Here is a 15741-nt window from a genome sequence, read left to right on the forward strand (position 1 = left end):
CCCTCTCGTGAAATCTTACCTGCTGGGTCCGAAGACGCACCGCTTTTGTGCTTATGGGGTCTTTCGACCGGAGCATGGGTTTTGGGTGTAGTTGAGGGGGGCAAGGCCGCGTTCTCGAACACCTTTATTATTTCTAATCTAAACTCTTCCCACTGGGTCGGTGAAATTGATTTAGTGGGTCAAACGACCCGTTCCGGTGAGGAACTTGTAGATGAGGAAGATTGTGATCTATTGCGCTGTTACTTTCCATATCTAGAGGTCAACGAGTGGTGTGAAACACTTTGTTAACGGGAATGTGTGTTCTTTTTGTGATGAGGAGAAACTGTTCTCGGCTCGTCTGAAGTCTTTTGCTTTTCTGACGGAGTCGAAGGTAATTTTTGGGTCCTACCTGTCTCAAGATTCCCTCTACGCTCTCTCAGGGCTTTGGTCGTCATGGATAGGCAGTCCTCACACTCCGATGACGGATGAGTCGACCCCAGGCACCGCAGGCAGATCCTGTGAGGGTTCGTCACGGATATCTTTACACCGCAGTCACAGCATTTTTTGAAGCCGGCCTAGGAGTGGACAACGCCGAAGACGAAGCCATTTCACGTATTCACTCGAAGAATTAAGAAATTATCAAAGAAGTATCAAAGTTATTCCTGTCAAGGAAGGAGTCATACCGTGCCAGAAGCGTCAGCACAGAAAAACTGAACTGAGGCCAACGGGCACTGCGCGTGCTACATATAGCTTTGGTGATGTCGACATCGAGACGGAGGCCTCCAAGGGACATTGAGTCGACAGACATCGATGCACAGCACCCCCTGCTGAACATTTTCTTTCAAAGCAGCAAAGCTGGATTTTGCAAATATCAAAGATAAAAGATGAGGAATAGGTGGGACGACACAACCCATTCGAAATAAGTGTAAATAATATGTCAGGATGCTGTAGCCTGGGACTCCCTTCCCTATGTTTTGAACACAGGGTAAGATGGGAGCTTGGAACACAGCACACACTCAAGCTTTCCCAGCACACGTCGACCATTTCACTTGCAGCCATCCGTACCGGCGATGGCCAGGTCTCGTTTCCCTTGAAAGTCTCTTGCCTTTGTGGGCCTGACGTATTTAATAACCAAACAAAAGTTCCTTTAACAAAAATCAAAGTTAATTTCCGCAGTTCATGTTGGGTGATGGCTTCACCCCTGGGCACCCCTCTTCTGGGAGCTGACCCTTCAAACAGTCACTATCGATATCAAGGCCTTTGGGTTTTGCGGGTTCCTGGTCTGTGGGCCTGATAGGTTTACCAAAGAAAACAAACAAAGTTCTGCTTTATGTATATTTAGGGTGTTAGCCTTCCACCCCTGAACCTCCCTCTGCCGGGCTTGGATCTCAGTTGACAAGGGGTGTTTTCCCTTCCCCTTGTCCTGTAATGTCTTTTGCCTCTATACCTTTTTAAACAGTTCCAGTGGACATCCCTCTGCCGGGTTCACCTTTGTCAACATACTGTTTCCTGGGACTGTAGACTTCGCCCCCTTTTCGTCAGCATCCCTCTTTCAGGTTCAATCTTGCCAACTTCACAGTAACTTTGTTTTCAGTGATTGCAGGTTTCACTTCCCTTACTTTCCCATGTGGCGGGATTCTTTAAAGTTCTTTAGGTCAAATGCTTTGGACTGTACAGGGATTTTGCTTGATCTCCTGTATGACCCTTTTGACCAAATTTGGCGGCTCTCCTACAGTCTTCTGGTATCTGTAGTTTCACTCAGGTGGGGCTTGACCAGAGTTTCTCAGATCAACCCATGTGGTGCTGATTCCCTCTGCAGCTCGTCTCCCCCTTAACACTTTTACAGTTCTTTGAACTTGGTTCAATTTGCCAATTTGTGACTTTCATTCCCACAGACTGGCTCTTATCAGCTCTCCCCTAAACTCACTGGCTGTGATGAACCCCTTGGCTTAACTCATAACTGGAGTCAAGGCCCGTACCACGATAGCAGGTCTTTCCCTCGCTCCCGCTTATCAGTGCCGACACATTCTGTGTACCGTTGACATCTGCTGCAGCACCCTTGGGTTGTTGTCCTTGGTCTTGCCGCTCTCCTCTGCGGAGGTTTCGCGGGTTGGCGTAGGAAGGGGCAAGGTCGTGTCTCTCCTTGTCAGCCTCTCGATATTCACCGCCTTTCTCTCCTCTTAAACTGCCGGGCCTCGATAGCTGGCTTGTCGTGCGGTCTGCCTTGCTCGTCCTGTGCTCTCTGTGGGGAAGGGAAAGGCCCATCAGGTGTCTGTGATTTTGATCAATTCCTGACTTTGCCTGACCCTAGTGTCAGGATATATCAGGTAAACAGCTCTATGGCCAACCTAATGTTGGCTGTGGGGTACAAAGGTGGTTGTGTCAAAAAGGAAGGGTTTGGAGAGCAAATGGGAATGATTAGGATTATTATCCAGAATTGGACAAGAGGGATTGTTAGAACGGTATTGTTTTATCTGAAGAGATTGGGAGTATGGAAAGTATGAATTTGAGGGACGGGAAAGAGATTGACTGCGAGTGTTTTGATTGAAAATCCTTGAGAGAAAGAGATTCTGGGGTTTATGGTCTGAAGGGAATTCAGATGGGGAAGATTCTTTGGGAGGAAGAATTTGACATCGCCTATCAGATCTTTAAGGGACTCGCCTTGCTCATCCTTTTCTTCTGTAGCATGCCCCGTCCCACCTCACGCTCTGAAACACTTGTGTACGAGCGCAATACAAATAAAATATCCATATCAATACCAATACCATCCCAACCCTTCTTATTCCTAAGGTTTACCCCCCTCTCATTCCCTGCCTAACCTCCTTCTTTAACACTTGTCTCTCCTCTGCCACCTTCCCTTCTGCCTTCAAGCACACCACTATTATTCCTATCCTGAAGAAGCCTTCTGCCAATCCCCTACTTGCTTCTAACTTTCGTCCAATCTCACTTCTACCTTTTCTCTCCAAAATTCTTGAACGATTAGTCTATTCTCAGCTCTCGACCTTTGTCACTAATCTCACTCTCCTTCCCCCTTCTCAATCTGGTTTCCGTCCTAAACACTCATCTAAGACCGCTCTCAATTATGTTCTTAACTCCCTCCTTACTGCTCGCTATGCTAAGCAAACCTCAATCCACATCCTCCTTGACCTCTCAGCTGCCTTCAAATACTGTCGATCACGCCTTACTTAATACTCTTTCTTCTTTTGGTTTTAAAGGTTCTGTCCTCAACTGGCTCTCCTCTTACCTCTCACTCCGCTCTTTTGCTGTTTCTTGGGGTGGTCGAACCTCCCGTACTCTCCCTCTGGACTACAGCGTTCCCCAAAGTTCTGTCCTTGGGCTCTTCCTATTCTCTATCTACACTTCACTCCTCGCCCCCATCATCTCCCCCTTTGGGATTTCTCATCATTTCTATGCTGACAAGACTGAAGTCTTATTCTTTCCTTCTAACAAACTTCCTCCTCCCTCTCCCCCTCCTTCTATTAATTTCCCCCCTTCTAATCTTCCCTTCTCCACCCATGCTCGTGATCTAGGCATTCACTTTGACTCTTCCCTCTCCTTTACCCGTCATATTTCCCTTACCTCTCGTGCATGTCGCTACCATCTCTTCAATATCCGAAAAGTCCGCTCTTCTCTCACCTTCCATGCCACCAAACTTTTAATATCCTCCCTCATCTTCTCTCACCTTTTTTTATTGTTATTCACTCTTCTTCGGTCTCCATGCTTCCACTCTCACCCCCCTCAAATCCATCTACCACTCTGCCATCCACACCCTTTGTCTTCTCTCGCCTCATGACTCCATCTCTATCTCACTCTCTTGCTTAGGCTGACTACCCTTCCACTCTCAACTTAAATTTCACTTTCTTTGCCTTGTCTTTAAATCTCTACATCACCTTGCCCCCCCTTATCTCTCCTCTCTTCTCTCATTCTATACCCCCTCTCGCTCCCTTCGTTCTCCGGACCTATTCTTGCCTTCTGTTCCCCCTCCCCCTTATGCCTCTTCTCGTTCCCACTCCTTTCAACTCCTTGCCCCCCTACATTGGAACTCTCTACCTCTTTCTATCCGCTCCATCCCCACCTATTCCTCCTTCCGTGCCTCCTTGAAATCACTCCTTTATTACCCACCCTGACACCTTCCCTTTCACCTCTCTTCCTCTCTCTCTAGTACCCCCTCATAGTTCTCCTTACCTTCCTCTTCTCTCCTAAATCCTTCTCTCCTCCCACTGGTTCACTTTTCGCCTTACTCCCTCACCCTCTTCCCTTTCTTCCCCATTTCCTCCTTTCTTTTTCATCCTCATTTGTAAATTGGCCTACTTACTGCTTTATGGGTTTGATTCATGCATATTTTTGTTTGCTTCTACAGTTTTTGATGGATGTATTCTTGTTGTTTATCTGTAAAGCGCTTTGGATTAAAACGCTATATAAATAAAATAAATACAAATACAAAAATACAAATACCTGTAGTATTTTCCCCGAGCGAACCCCCTGTGCCCCCCCCATCTAGGTGATCCTCCCCCATAATCTGTAAGAGAGGGCTAGTTCGTCTCTGGCCACCTGAATAAGGGATTCCCATGATCTAGTTGGGAGAATACCTTCAGGTTTCTCACAATCCACCGACAGTTTCTTCCAGGCCCCACCTCCACATTATGGTTCCACAAGTCTGCTTTTACCCTGTTTGCCACGGTGCATGAGAGGATAACAGGATTATGGTCACTGGCCTGTGTAGAGAGGACTTAAGGATTCCACCTTTGCCCTCAAGTTACTAGAGACAAAAAAGTAGTCCACAGTGGCACTTTGTGCCCCATTGTGCCTTCAAGATCACCTTTAACATTTCCGTTTAACATATGAATATGTCTAATATCAGTTTCGTTGGACCAATGTTGAGATCTCAGTCTTTTGATTTTGGACCCTCGCAGCTCACCCTTCTAATTTCTCTGTTTTACTCTTAGGCAATTGATGTTCAGATCACCACACATTTGTAATAAGTGTTTGCTTGAAGGTGAGTGCATTTCATCAATCCAACCCATCATCATGTCGACAAAGGTGGATGATCGTGGGCATTCAGGGTTCCAATAAAGGATAAAGAGCACCAGATGGATCCCGCCATTCGTTGAATGTTCCTCAAGTTTAATTACTAAAATCTGGATATAAGGCTTCGGGTGGATTAACCAGAGAGTCTCCAGTTTTAAATTGTTTTTTTAACATAGTCAAAAGGCCAGATGAGGGACGACCGTGGGTATTTTTTATGGCTTTGTTATGATACATGGAATATCCATCCAACAGGAGGGTTTCAAGGAGCCAGGTTTCCTGCAAACATACAAACCCTAAAGTTGCAATTGGGAGAGGAAGGCCTAAAAAAAGGCAGCAAAACCTCTTGTGTTCCAGGATCCTATATCAAGCATCCATGGTTTCTCATCGTCGTGGCTCTAATCTTGATTGGTTGTGGTTAGGGCTCTGGCTAGCCAAGCCCACGATTGTTCCTCGTCGATAGCAGATTGCCTCAAATGGTCCTTATGGGGCTGTCCTCTCGATTCCAATGAGGTGTTTTCTCCTTTAATGATGATTTTAAATGATTCCAAATCGTCAAAGATGATGTTTTTTTTTTGTCTAAGTAACTAGACTGATCAGTCAGGTGCTTACATTCCACTTTATTTTCTCTAGTGGGAAACCTTTGACGATTCATAAAGTTTCTGTCAATTGCCGTTGCTTCAGTAGAAGGTGAGCCTCGCGGATGTGCTGATCTTTTTATGTCAAAGCCTAAGCTTGTTCCGGGCATCCCTGAGTAAAGCTAATAGAGTATGTTTACACATGGCTTCAGCCACTATATCGTCTTCACTGAGGAAATCTACAATCTTGATATCATTTGAATGCATCACTCTCAACTTTGGAGCATAGCGAAGTAAATAAATAATGTTGGCAAGATTTAATATCAACCCATTGTTGGCCTCGAGTACAAGTTCTAATGTTACAAGGTGGAATATATGATATTTTGCCTGCAACTTACCACCAGTCTATGGTGGGCCCACATGCAGCTTTGAATTCTGGATGCTGACACTCTGTAACACCATTTTAGGGTGTAGTCAAGATTTTGATAGTCTTGTCTTGAGTGCCGAACCATTCATTGCATCAATGTGGATGGTTTTGAGGGTCCACTTGTTGGCAATAATATCTTAGCTAATTTCTTGTCCAGCGTAAGGAACAGAGAAGTAAGAATTGGAACCATGTTCTTTCCCGACATGACGATGTTCTACTAATTGATTCTTCTGCAAATTTGTAGAAGGAAGGGGTTCATCTTCAACAGGCTCGTCTGAGAAATTTTCATCGGATTCTTCCTCATATGTCAAGAGCTGTAGCAACATATCGTCCAGTGCTTCCGATTCGAGTTTCATTTCACCTTGACTGCTAGTTATTTTTTTGTTGTTTTCAAATTAGATTTTATTGACATTTTTACTAAGAGCGGTACAACTAAACTGCCTCCAGTGAGGCCACTGAGATAACAAGATGAATGTTGTAATCACACCAAAACCTGTTAGGGAGTCCGAATCTGTCTTTGGGCTTCCGTCAACAATACACAACCACGAACAACCACTGAACCTTAAACATTAACCCCGCTCCCACCCCTCCACCCCCCCATCCCACTCCTCCCCGCCCCCAACTATGGCCATTTTCCGTTTAGTCTATTTGGCATATCAAATCACACCAGTGTCCACTTGCATTGGATTCCAACCAGATTCCGGGCCCTTGCGGGCAGTCCCTTTGTCAGTTATAACCATGTGCTTTAATTCTGGAGTGTGTTTTTTTTGCCATGGAGATCCCGGGACTTTCAGTTCAATTCTCTGGCAGTCTACCAAATAAATCTGCCTCAGGTGACACATATTTGTTGACAAACTCAGCCCATTCCAGTTTCAGGGATCCACCCACCCCATGGAGTCCCGCAGTTATTCTTTCCAACGCATACATACTTTTAGCTACACTGATCCATTCCTTTTTGCTTGGGGTATGCACATTTTTCCATCGGGTCATCAGACATACCCTGGCCGTCAATAGTAAGCCCGCAGCCATCAGGAAGAGCATTCCCCCCCACCCCTCCACCTCTTCTAGCCCAAACAAGACCAACAAAAGGAGTCTTCACTCTAGGGATGCCATTGCGGTCTTTCATCCATCCTAAAATGTTATCCCAGAACACCTGGATCCTAGGGCACCCACACCACATGTGCCAGTAATCTGCCCTTGTCCCACATTCACGCCAACATAAGGGGCAAATGCTCTGGTACATTCTGGAGAGTCTGACCGGGTCGTACTGCCACCTGTGTAGGAGCGTGATTGCATGGAGTTTGTATTGACAGGATTTTGAGGTATGGTAGGCACCCTTACAGCGTTTATCCCAGAGAGTTTGGTACAATCACTCCTCCCATGTCTCGCTCACATCTTTCGCTCAGTTTGTCCATGGACCCCTGCCCTAATTCTACTAAGGGTCTATGCATGGCCGAGATCAGCCCTTTACCCTCAGTCCTGGTGTCTAGGAGCCTCTCAAAAGGGGTGAGGTCCCTCTGGATCTGTTCCCTCCAGTCATCCCTCCCCAGTGCACCCTTGAGTTGGAGGTAGAGTAGGAAAGGAACTCTGCTGATGTTCAACGCCTCTTCAAGTTCTTGGATGGTAAGGAATCTCTCCTCCCTCCAAAGCTGTCCAATCCTCTCTAATCCCGCTCATACCAGGACTGAAATCTTTCAGGTTTGTCTATAGCGTCTCTCACTCCCGGTACCCAGATATGTCCCAATGGAGATGGCGATGTTGTGACCACTACCATTTATGTACCCTTCTTCCAAGCATGCCAACTTGTCCCCAAAATCGGGTCTTCCTGAATCCTACGTGATATCTTATTTTTTAGGACCCACAGCCATTCTCTGACAGTCACCAGTTGCATGTGTGTGTTGTGTAAGGCGACCCATTGGAGATCTCGCTGTGCTCTTAGCTGGGGTATCAGGACTCTAAATTGAGCTGCCTTATAGTAAAGTTTCAGGTCTGGCAGGCCCACCACTCGAACAGGTAAAGGATCTTTGGGAGGAGAACCATTTTGAAGGCGCTGAGGCGTCGCAGCCAGGAGACCGTGAGCTTGCTCCATTTCTCCAGGTCTTTTTTAAAGTTTGGCCATCAGTGGGGTGAAGTTAGCCTTGAAAAGCTCTCCAAGGTCCATTGTTACATTGAACCCCAGATACGTTAGGGGCCCCAGATTGACCTGCACTCCCAGGAGCTTGAATCTGGCTATGCTCCGGTCTCCAGTCTTATCTAAAGGAAGGAGGACCGACTTGGACCGATTAATCTTGAATCCCGATAAGGATCCATATTGTTCAATCCGTTGGATCACCATTGGTACAGAGACCAGGGGGTTCACCACATGTAATACTACTTTATATTCCGGCCACCTCCTACGCTGAACCCATCAACTCTGGGTTAATTTCTGATCCTCTGTGCTAGTGGTTCTAGGGAAAGCACAGAGAGGGTCGGTGAAAGGGGGCACCCCTAGCTAGTTCCTCTCCCCAGGCCAAACCAACGCAAGTACCCCACCATTAACCAGGACACATGCCCTGGGTGAAGACTACACTGCCATAATCCCCCGTAAGAGCCTGTCCCCCATGCCACATTTCACCAGAAACGCTTTCAAGAAATTGCACTCCACCCTGTCAAATGCCTTTTCGGCGTTCACTGAAAGAAAGGCAGGGTTTCCTACTGCCCCAGGTGCCCCGTGTAGTAAGTGCAGGGATTTCCTCATTGTGTCTGCCCCCTGTCGGCCTTTAATGAAGCCCATCTGGTCTGGGTGTATCAATCGAGGCATGTGCTCCTCCAGACTAGCCGTGAGAACCCTAGCATATATTTTAGCATCTATATTAAGGATTGAGATTGGCCAATAAAACCCACAGTACTTGGGATCTCTCCCCTCCTTGGGTATTACCGTAGTAAGAGCTTGCAAGAATGAGTCAGGGGCGACCCTCATTTCCAATATGTCATTGAAGAGCTCTGTTATGAAGGGCAAGATGACTTGTAAGAATACATTTATAGAAACCTGACGAAAACCAGTCTTGACCCGGCGCCTTGCCCAATGGCATACACGCCACTGCCCACCTGATCTCCTCTCGCATTATGGGGGCCTCCAGTTCCCTTGAGTCTGCTCTGGATAGTGTAGGCAGTTGGATATCTGCCAAATAAGTATAAATTCTCCCTTCCTCCTGCGTGGACTCAACTTATACAGAGTCTCGCAGTAGGAGGCAAAGGTCTCTAGTACCAGTTCTGGTGATGACACCGGCACCTCACTTTTCCAAATGACTTCGGAGACGCACCTCTCTGCCCTTTGTCCCCGTAATCTGGCCACCAGCAGTGTGTCCGCCTTGTCCCCCTTCTCATAGAAGTTTTGCTTGAGGAATTGCAAATTCCAGATTATTTTCCCTTCCTCAAGTAATCACAGCTCTTCCCTCTTACTCCTCGACTCTGCGAGGTATCCTTCCTTTCCCTCCACTGTTGACTGAGCCTGTTTCTCCAGTCTGAGAATCTCCTCCTGTTCTCCCTGTTCAATAATGGTCCGCTCCCTCTTTTTCCGTGCTCCCTCTCTAATCAATATTCCATGCCAGGTTGCCTTCCCGCTTCCCAGACAATTCTCTTCGCTACAACCCCTGTATTATTCATGGTGAAGAATTCCATGATCTCTGCTTGCAATACCTCCCGGAACACTTGGTCTTATCAAGGAATCATTGCACCACCCCCAGCCCAGATCCATCATGAACAGCTCATGATCCGTCTAAGAAATTGGGTGAATCTCTAACCCCTGGGCGACATCCCATAGATCCCTTGAGATGTATAGGTAATCTATCCTCGTAAACGTTCCATGGGGGGTTGAGAAGAACGTGTAGCCCCTTTCCTGTGGATGGAAGTGACGCCATATATCTCTCAGACCATGTACATCTAAGGTCTCCCCAATCTCCCAAGGGCCCGGTCCTGAGAGTCCCAGTCCCCTTTATATGTGTAGTCTTCCACATCAGCCCAGGTGTTAATGTCACCTCCCAGTACCAGGTGTCCTGCGCTCTCACAAAGTATCTTGGGAAGTGTGCTCTTCATAAATCTCAGTTGTCCCTGATTAGGTGCATGAATCGTGGCAAACCTTAAAGTTCTCCTTCTGGATGTTTCCTGTAACCAGAAAGGCCCACCCATCCACATCTGACCAAACCTTTGAGATCACCATTCTGAGTGTCTTGCGCACCAGGATACCCACTCCCACTTTCCTGCAGTGGCCGGAGCCCCAGATTTCATGTCCCTCTGTGCCATTCGGGATTCTCCGCTCTTCCCTCCTCAAGAATTTCATCTCTTGCAAGAAGACGACGTTGAGCCCCGACCTACGGATATCCCTTGCCACCAAGGATCTCTTCATGGGGGAATTAAGCCCCTTTATAGTTAGGGTACCCACCCTCAGGACACCCATTTGCTGCCCATCAACAGGCACTGCCATTATGTTATCCCATTGGCAATGCTTCCTCGGCTCCCCCTGCAATGCCGCTGTATTGTGCACACATCATTTAATAAGCCACACCTCAAAATAACTAATAGCTAAAGTCCCCCCCATTCCCTCTTTCCCCCTTAACCCCTTCGACCCACCTCCCCACACCTATTTGGCGCTCTGCCCATCCCCAAGATCCATCCTAGCCAAGATCCATCCTAGGGTATGGCCAAACCACCAACCTGACCCATCATGCAGGCCCCCACTCTCCCCCCCCCGATTTCTCGGTTTGATACCAACAGCATGTAGTTGCAACAACACGCAAACACCCCTTGTGCCCCCCCTCAGTGCCCAGACCTTCAACATATAAATTGCTGTCAGCCCCTTTGGCATTTTGACCCCAACCGATCCTGACCTTAGGGCTAATTCGTAAGTCTCTGAGCCCACTGCCAAGCAGTTCAAGTTCCTGCAGCCTGTGATGTACTCAGTTTCCTGTATTTCCGGGCCCTCGGCTACATGTTTCCTTCTTGGGCCTTTGAGGTGCCACTGTCTTCCCTCTGTGCCTGCCTCCAGTGAGACTGAGAGGGTCTCAACATCCCCCAGGAGTTCGTCCATGGCTCCGTTGATCTCCTCCTCGGTCACCAGTTTATGCCCATGTCTGTTGATTTCAAAAGAAATTGAGACAGGAACCCCCCATCTGTATCGAATGGCTTTATCATTAAGCCACTTGGTGAGGGACTGGCAGAGCCTCCTCTTGGCGAAGGTCAGGGATGATAAGTCCTGAAATATGGTGATCCTGGCTTCACCATAAGTGACTGGTCCCACCTTCTTTGCCCTCAAGAATTTTGACCTTGTCTGGATAATTGTGAAAGCGAGCGAGGAGCGAGCTGGGGACACCGGGGGGTGCCCTCGCTTTGTGTATTCTTTCGATCTTGGGTTTGTCTATGGAGTTTTTCCCCGAAATGAGTTTTATGATTTCGTACAGATTCCTTTTCAGGTTTCTCTCCGTTATTCCTTCTTTGTCTGGTATCCCAAAGATCATGAGATTGCTTCTCCTCTCTGTTCTCAAAATCATAAATTTTCAGGGAGATCACATCTTCTCTGCTTTCAATTTCGGTCAACCGCACGTCCATTTCGGTTTCCAATATGTCCAGCGACCTCCTCTAGTCTCTCCTCCATCTTGTCAATCCTCTGCGTGATCTTGTCCACCTTTCCACCTATGTCTACTCTCATTCTCCTGATCTCACCCATTATTGAAGCTACGGCCTTCTTTGTTACCATTAGTCTTCTTCTTACCCCACCATGTTCTCTCTATGGTCCTCTGTGCTTGGCTCAGGCCTCGGGTGTAGCTATAGCCTGCGAGTCTCGATGTCCAGTCCATGCAACACTCCCTCCTACGAGGTGCAGTTGTGTGGGGTGGGTGTCTAGGAAGAGGGTGAGTCCCTGTGGCCTTTTGGGTTGGTCCCACCTATGCAAGGCCCCTGTGCCCCAGGAGCAAGATCTATGCAGCTGTGCATGTTGGGCCACTCTCCTCAGTCAGCAGGCACACACCCCAGTCACAGGGGCCCGCTCCTTCTTGGGCCTTTACACCTCCCCAGGTAGTGGTGAAAGGAGGGGTTGCCTAGGGCGCCAAAGGGGGCTCCTCCTCTGCTTCAGGTGGTTTGTGAGGGCTGTCCGATCACCCCCCCTCCATAGTGCCGCGGGCCCGCTCCCGCCTTCAGTTGTTCCGGTCCCCCAGGGCCACTCCAGCGCCCCTTCTGTGCACCTGATGTCCCACCGTGGGGCCCCTAACTGCCCTTTATCTCCAGGGGGCAGGCACACGCCCCGGTGTTGGGGGCCCACACCACCCTGCGTACCGGTGCGCCTATAGTTCCTGGGATCCAGGGATATAGGCCTGTGCTGATGGTTATTCCGCTCTGGGGTGCGGGGCCACATTTAGGTGCCACAGGGCACCTTCCAGTTGTGCCCCCGATTGCTTTGGGGCCTCAAAAAGTCTCTGGCCCTCTGGGGTGGCCTGGGGAAGGATTGCTCGCTATGTTCCCCACCTGCAGCTCATGGTGGCTGCTGCGCGAGGCCCTCTCCTCAGGGCAGTGCTGGGCCCAACACAGCACTCCTCCTCCGGGCTATGCTGAGTGTGGGGAGGGGAACTTTCACTTTCCCGCTCCGAATGCAGCCGGCCCGAATTCCACTACTCAGGCACTGATCGTGCCCGTTCTTGCAACGCAGAGGTCTTGGGGTCTCACACAGCCGGTCCGCCGCCTTGTCACTCCCGGGGAGGTGGGGGGGTTGTAAAGCAGGGGCCGAGTCACCTTCTGGACCTCACGGGCCGCGAGCACACGGCTCAAGCTGCCATGCTCTGTGCGCCCCCTGGTGGCCTCTCTGACTGCCAGTTATTTTTACATTTTCATCAATTTGTTCATTTGAATGATTATTTTTGAATCTTCGATTTAAGGTAGCTGTGGCTATAGTCTGAACTCTCACTGAGACAGCTTTTAGATTTCGGACAAACCTCTGTCTACTTGATATTTTAATGGAATTTCGTAGGCTGGGCATATATTTTTTTGTGGCTTCTGACACATTTGAAAAATGCATAATATTGATTGCCCTTTCCTTAGACAAAGTGCCCAACATTGAACAGTTGTAAGGGTTGCAGGTAGGTTGAGGTTGTTAATTACCAGTTAAAGTGATAACATCCGTCATCAGGATTTTGCTCACGTTAGTATGTGATGTTAGTTCTAGGAGAGCAGTCTGCTGGGTATATGTCACTCTAGTTGCTTGGAGATTGTCCACAGGCACAAGGTCATCATTTGTCTGGTTTCTCAACTTCATGGATGTTCCCTGGCTGTCTTGGCCAGAGGTAGTTAAGGTCAACGAGAGAACTACAGTATGCTCAGTTAGCAGCTCAGATATTTCTGTACACTCTTCTGATTTTCTTTGCAGGGCTATCTCACGGACACCTTCTAGAAAAATGATTTGATGTGATCTGGCATCCTGAGCCAGTTCAATGAAGGACTTTAGAATTGCACCATCTAGATCCTTATCTTTCATTCTGTGTTCTCTGATTTTTTCCATAGTAGCTTTTATATTAATCAACTTTGAATTTATTAATGTGACTGGTCTTTATAATCATCATTTAAGTTTTCATACAGCTTTAGATAGGGTGTCAACGTAATCCTAACTGCAGAGATTATGCTAGCTTGCAGTTGGGCAATTTTAGCGCTCTCTATTCCTTCATTACAGTCTGCTACGCAGCGAGCACGTCTCCTTGAAGAAAGCTGCCGTGGTGGTATTGTTCTAAGTTCTGAATTCAAGGAAGAGGGTCCAGTTGAATCAGAGTCAAGTTCTTCACTAGACACATCATCAATGATGATCGATTGCCGCTGGAGTGTGTTTAAATTCAACAAGGTGCAGGTTCCAAGAACATGAGCAGAAGGGTCTGCCACAGCTAAAAGCATGTGTTGACAACCATTTTCTTTCTCAGTCGAGGTTGTCAAGGTCGATGGTGATATAGTAGGTTTGCATTTTTTCAGCTGACAAGATTGGCTAGTCTGTAGACTCGACTAAGTCAGAAGATAGGCGCTTGCCATTTCGTCGACCTGCTTCTAACTGCAGAGTTAGAACTGTAATGTTTTTCGTTTAAGCGAGGCACCAGCATTGGGGCCGTTTGATGTTTCTCATTCTCCGTTCTAAGGTAGGAGGATTCTGTGACACAGGGTAACTGGGGTTGAGTGGACGTTGAATGATTTGAAGCCTCACTAGCATCAATTAAAGCAGGAATCGGCAGTTCCTCACTCTCTTACAAAGTAATGGATTCTCCACAGTTCCAAGATCATGAGTGTCCTCTTTCCAACTGGGAAACAGCAACGTACTGATTTGCAGGCCCTGTCTCACATGGCAGTTTGTTTCCAATCTCAGGTTGTAGAGCCTCAGTACTTTCTAACAAGTCAGCATCTGACACAGGAGTCTGACATAAAGACAACTGTTTAATTCCTCTTGAGGCATTATTTTTGGGTTGTACTCCAGGGAACTCCAGTTTGTTTGGGAGTTCGTATAAAACCTCTGGTCATTTAAAATGCCATTTTAGGCATGTCGGATCTGCAACAGAGGTGCTTCTTTTTTGTGTGTATTGGATGTATTGAGGGTTACAAGCAGAGTTCTTCAATGGAACAGGTCTTTCAGTGTAATCAGTTCGTACCTGTTGGTAAAGGACCATTCTTTAAATCAAACGATTCACTGGGGTGCAGTTCATTTAGACGGCCGGGCATGGGCAGAGGCGTCTTCATCACGTTTTGAAGTGAAGGCATCCAGGCCCAAGTTTGGGTCCTCTTGAGGCTGCCGACAGGTGGAGGTGCTTCCATTTGCTACCACTGCAGCTAACAAGCAGCTAAGTTAGCACCACACACTGTGTGTAATAATAGCGCTATATAAAAAAATGCAAAATGCAAAACACTCCGCGATGCTCCATGTCAGGGGGGCGAGTGTAGGTAAAGTTACTCCGCCTTCTCAGGCAAACACTGAAGGCAGACTCTGGGATCAGTACAAGGGCAGCAGGGACACACCAAACGCATGGCCAACACTCCGAGAAGGGCAAGTGTAGGTAAAGGTTTAGGAATTGTTTTTCACCCTCTTACCCAACATATTGTAACCACACCCCAGTGGGGTGCGGGAGGCCTAGTCTAAATCTAGTTTTAGAGGGTGAAAAACAGAGTTGTTTATATATATCTGATATCAGGTATCTGCAGTTTTGATTATTTCGCTTTTATTGTCAGCCTATTTTCTTGTTGTTATCTCTATTATTGTTCTTTGCAGTATTTGTGAAATGTACATATGTTGTGTTTGAGTAATTCACACATGATATGAATTTTTCTGATGCATCAAATAATGATTAAATAAATGTTGCATCATTTTACTTGCTGTATCAATTTGTTTGACTGAATTATATATACGTAAGATTTTAATGATTTTTTACAGCAAATATGGCAAAACTGAGTGGTGAGGCCACAGGCCAGCTTATTTAAAGTAAATAACACTATAACAAATTGCCAATAATTCCTGGTGGGAATACATTTTTTCGTATTCATTATTGTTCTTACTCAGTTCCCATTGGAGATGGAGTCAGCCCATGTGTGTAAACCCCTCTGACAACAAGCCACAACATATTCTGGCACTACTGAAATACTGTGTCTCGCCCAACTGAGTCCTCCTGTCCCCCTGGGATCCCTGTACTCCCAGGTGATCCTGCCGGCTGATACTACCCCCAGGGTCACGATCAGGAAGCAACG

At 47.4% G+C, this 15741-nt stretch overlaps 1 protein-coding gene across 1 annotated transcript in view; it reads right to left on the minus strand.

The window, feature by feature from the left end:
- The window catches only part of DNAH6 (dynein axonemal heavy chain 6), a 3423448-nt gene that overhangs the window by 2248790 nt on the left and 1158917 nt on the right, over nucleotides 1–15741 (minus strand). The gene's annotated exons all lie outside the window — the stretch shown is intronic.

This window comes from Ambystoma mexicanum, chromosome 6p (assembly GCF_040938575.1).
Source record: "Ambystoma mexicanum isolate Mex_15411 chromosome 6p, UKY_AmexF1_1, whole genome shotgun sequence".
NCBI lineage: Eukaryota > Metazoa > Chordata > Amphibia > Caudata > Ambystomatidae > Ambystoma > Ambystoma mexicanum.